Source organism: Pinus tabuliformis, chromosome Q (assembly GCF_031772625.1).
Source record: "Pinus tabuliformis cultivar Carrire ecotype Pingquan chromosome Q, CPIR1, whole genome shotgun sequence".
Classification (NCBI taxonomy): domain Eukaryota; kingdom Viridiplantae; phylum Streptophyta; class Pinopsida; order Pinales; family Pinaceae; genus Pinus; species Pinus tabuliformis.
The window spans coordinates 519,810,958-519,816,283 of NC_142296.1; the positions used below are offsets into that span (position 1 = coordinate 519,810,958).

The 5,326-nt window shown below is 34.4% G+C and overlaps 1 pseudogene; it reads right to left on the reverse strand.

Annotated features, from left to right (window-relative positions):
• Positions 1-2,143: 2,143 nt before the first annotated feature.
• LOC149220465 (cullin-1 pseudogene) lies at positions 2,144-4,405 on the reverse strand (annotated as a pseudogene).
• Positions 4,406-5,326: the final 921 nt, after the last annotated feature.

Below are 5,326 nucleotides of genomic sequence, written 5' to 3' on the forward strand. Positions count from 1 at the left end.
GATAAAATAACTACACTTTCATTCCATTAATGAGATGAATTGAGTTTAGTAATTCAATCATTATTGAACTATGATCTTAAATAAAGTGTTCAATCACTTAGATGGTTAGCTTCTTTTAACTATAAACTACTTGTAATTGACTACATTCTCATTGTTCTCATTTTCCATCATTCATAATTATTAGTCACTGTGCATTCAAACTTGTTGGAATTGTAGTGTTCAGGTTGATGTCAACAGGATGTAGTACTATCTATATTATCATTGATGTCAACCTGATGCACGTAGCCATCATGATTTGTGTCTATTTATCATTAGTTTGATGCCCAAATCTTGTTCTAATGTAGAGGTGTTGATCCATGCAGTGGTGTTTGGAAAACTAGGCCTCCATGTCCTTGACTTGATGAAGAGGTGTTGATCCACGAAGAGGTTGTTGAGGTGTTTAGGTTTTTGATCATATGACTAAGGATGCTAGCAAAAGAAGAGATTCAAGTTTGAGGATTTCACTCTGTATGCTAATGGTAAGGGTGTGGCTATGACTATAGGACTAGTGTGCACCTCAAATGTTTTTATTATTTTTTTCAGTGATTGAGAGAGTGTGCTTTCTACAAGAGTGAAGAGATAGAGAGTATTTAAGAGCTTATTATTGGAGCATATTTCAGAGGATGGTGGAGCTACAAAATATATACATGGCTAATATATTTTTGTTGCATATCATGTCTCCTAGTTGGCGCTAATATGGAGAGAAGAGACATCAATGTAGGAATTGTAGTTTTATATCAGAGTTTATAGTAATGATGCACTTATGTTGCAAGGGTTTTATTGGAGAGTTCATTTTTCTAGCTTCAGTATATTGAGTTCTCAATTTCTGCTTAAGTTTTTGTATGGTAAATAGTATTTCCATTATGTGTGGTTTAGAGGTTTGATTTGGTTGAGGATATTTAGGTTGAGATTGTGTAGCACATGCATGCACATTGGTGATTGTTTGATGAGTTTGATTCAAGTGTGTAGATTGTACTTAGTTGATGGGATAATGTATTGTTTGAGGTTGTGTTATAGATATTGTGTTGGAGAGCTTGCATTTAGTGTTGGACGTATGAGTAGGTGGATTGGTTGTGATTCAGTGTGTTGAAGGGCTTTTATATGCAAATTGTGGATGATATTGTTTCTGATGAGTTTAATGTATGATGGGCCATAGTGTTTGATTGTATTACAATGTTGGGGCTTGCACTGACTAGAGAATGAGATGTAGAAGAAATTTTACATAAAATAAAAGACAACCACAAACACTACAATATCTGAAGTTAAACAATTGAATGATGTATGATTTCAATAACAATTTTCATATCGAAAGAAGGAAAAACTAACATATGTGACAATAACAACAATAAAATAGAATAGTTTGAGATTGATCACAATGAACACTATTTGTAATTGCCTAGATGATTATTATTCAGATTTGCTATCATCCATTCAAAAAATTTATTTCTTCATTCAAGTTATTAAAAGCCTTGATCAAATTTAAAATTAAAATGACCATTATCCATCTTTAACATATTTAAAATGATCAAAATAATTACATATTCAACAAATTTTGTATGAGTGCACGCAATTGGAACCAGTCTAGATCCATCTTAACTATGGATCTATCAAGCATGTATTATAACAGGAATTATGAAATGTGACAATGTCTCTACTTCTAATGCTAGGATATCCTACTACAATATAATTGGGAGATAAACAAATAGGATTCCACAAGAGTTCCCCATGATATTTTGAATCACAAATTAAAATCAAGCCTTGATTTTAAAATTCCATGACCACATTTTCTCTTATGATACTAACAATATATAATCATGGGAACTAGGAAACTGGATAGGAGAAATTATTTACACATAAAATATGAGGAAATAAAATAAAACAAAACTAAACAAAATAATAAACCTTTGTTGCAGAAAAATCATCCAATAATATTATAACCTCATAATCCAATACAATTACTATATGGAATCACAGTTACTCCATATAGCATTCTCATAAACATTAATAATATACCTACATAAAACTGTTTAGAAACCTTGAAAGAACACTAAATGATAGAAAAAAGAAACTATATCCAACCTTTTCCCTTCTACTTGCATAGGCTTCATGGTACATATATCAGCAAATCTACCTCTTCTTCATCTCGTTCCAAGAACTCCCTCCCAATCAAATCTTCAATCCGCGTTTCAAATTCCGTGAAATCTAACTTGAATAGCCCTTCAAGTTCCTGAGCACATTCACTCACAAGTCTTTGGTATTGTAAAACCTTTTTTGCCTTCATAATCCGTACTATGGATGCATCAATAAGAAAACGTCTGTCTTGTTGAATATCCTGGGATGATTTTTTCTTCTGTGGCATTGGCAGTTTTATCTTCCCTGTTCTATCTGTAAAATTAAAATTGATTTTAAAATTATCTGATGTAGTTAAGGTGGTTGCATCTGGAATCTTCTGAAGAATTTTGTACTTGTCACAGGCTAGTGAATATAGAAGTCCATCAATTTCTTCCTCCTCCAAATTCAACTTCCTTTTGATGTCAAAATAACTCAACCTTTCAGATGCATTGAACAACAATAATATGGCTGTTTGGCAAGTTGTTGCTATCATTTTTATTGATCTTCTCTGAAACTTACCAATTATATTACAGGATCCCAAGGAATATATCCATTTAAGTTTCCGCTGTTGGGCTTCTATAGAATAGTACTCTTTAAATACTTCAACACATTTAACCATCTCTGGAGGTAAATTAATCTGGGGACACTTGTATGTTGGCCAAAATCTTGGTGTCAACACTGTAACAGTAAACTCTATTCCAAGATGGAGATTTCTATTCTTGTCTAGATAGTTTTCGAAATTACTCTGTCTCTCTTGGGATCTTGTCGAATCCGTAAGCATGCCAGCAACCTTTGACATTAATTGATGGCCATATTTCTGTTTTAGCTTTGACAATATGCTCTGCTCATGACCAACATTTACACTTTTGCGGAACAAAATTCTACGAGTTAGTTTTCCCTGGTAGAATTCAGCAAACAGAGTTTTATCCCAAATATACTCCAGAAATTCCACCACATTTTCAATTATATCATCCCCGCTCAACTTTTCGTGACTGCTATCCTCTTCAAGTACAGTATCACATAGTGTAGCCAGCCATTCTGCACTAGTACTTCCTCCAAATTCCTTATTACAGAACACCCCAAATACTTGTTTCAAAACCCCAGAAAAAATAGTGTCCTCGACAACAGATTTAGTATACTGGTCACGTAGTTCTATAACCTTCCTCACAAATGCAGCCACTTCCTGCAACAATAAACGTTTATCCTTTTTCCCTGCCGTCTGCTTTACAATATCTTCAGCCTGTTGAACCGGTGGTGTTACTTCACTAAAAAGATGTTGTCTAAAAATATTTGCAATTGAGTCCCAACCATTAGGTACACTATCAAATAGCCTCCCCATCATCAAAATATCTGTATATCTATGTTCCCTGAGCAACGCAAGGCATCCTGAATTTTCATCCTCAAGAAAATGTGTCATGTAATGGGAAAACAGTACATGTTTTACTTTGTCTAATACCTTTTGCTCGCTGCTCCTATGCAAATATCTGGCAACTATTTCCTTCTCGCGTATGAGAGATTCATTCACCCTTGACATATAGTCGGTATAGGAATTTTCTAAAATCCATGAAGCAGCCTTCTGAGAATAGAAAGCTCCAGTTTGTTCCAACATAGCCACTTCAAAATCATTTGTATACAAATCCATTTCAATTTCAAGGTCAAGAAAAATGGCCACAACATCCTTCAAAAGAGTATCATTTCTTGGCTCTCCTTCACGCTCTTCGTCAATGAGAACAATCACCGCATTCTTCACATTCATTCGCATTTCCAGAAAAACCAGGTCTCGGAAGTACATGATTCCAACTTTTCTGACTGAAATAACGGAGGGATACCTTTGGGTGAACACGCGATCCAAATATTCGAAGAAAATGTCCATCCAATGTAGCATCGCCTTGTAAATTTTCCAGCGTTTCACAACTTCTCTCAACAACAACTCCTCATCATCATTCTGTTCCCTCAAAGCCGGTGAAACCATTGAGGTGATGTACTCTTTCATGGAATCCCCGTATCTATCATAGAGTTGTTCTTTGTCAAGGCGAGTTTTGCACAGATTGTAGACGATACTGTAAATAACCGCTCTCTCTTCCGCTGTCACATTAAAGTTGAGATCTCCCTCCAACCGGGTTCTTAGCTGTAGGATAGCTTTATAAATAAAAGCCCAACCTTCTTCCAGATCAACCCTATTGTCTTTCACGGCCCTTTTGGCAATAGCGCATCCTTCCTCCACGTTCAAGATACTTCCACTGCTCCTCGTCATTTTGAAACCAAAGCCGCCAACTGTTTACTTAGTGATCTGAAGGTTTCACAACACTGCGCGCTGAACCCCAAACAGGCTGATATGATACGATATAAAAGGCTGATCCCAACCTTCTTGTATTTATATTGTGTAAGGCTAGGGCTGATACGATATAAAAGGCTGATCCCAACCTTCTTGTATTTATATTGTGTAAGGCTAGGTTCTGGGGCCGCGCATATGAATGAAGTGTTCGTTAATTGATATGAGGCTCATGAGCATCGTTGAGCCCGAGGAGTCCCTCGGTGACCATTTTTGGGAGTTGTCCTTCATTTATTTAATCTCACATTAACGTAATGAAAAAGTAACGGAGCCGGAGTGTGGTGGGCATGGTTCGCTATGAGAACTTTAGGGAGCTTTCGGATTTCATTATAATTTTTTAATTCCTTGGATTCCCCCGATGGGTTATTTTTGTCAAAAATAATAAAATTCAAAATTTTATTTCAATTAAAAATCATAAATCATAATTTTTATAACAATATCATATTAACGTAAACAGAAATTTTGGGGTTCACATTTTACAAACATCGTTTTACAGAATTTTTTAATCTAATAAAACGGGTTTAATTTTATTATTAATGTGGTTATATTTCAACTATTTGTTTGAAAATTTTCATAATATCTACCTAAAAAAATTAATTTAATAAAATGGATTGACTTTTTTTTATTATTGTTGTTATATTTCAACCCTTTGTTTGAAAATTTCCATATTATTTTAAGAATGAAGGTTATGTAAGGTAATGCCTTATGTAATGGTGAGTGTCATAATGTAAATAAAAATTGATACTTATCTAATATAATATTATGTTGATTTGGTCAAATAAAAATAAAAATAAAAACCTAATATTATGTTGATTTGGTCAAATAAAAATTACTAGGGCTTGG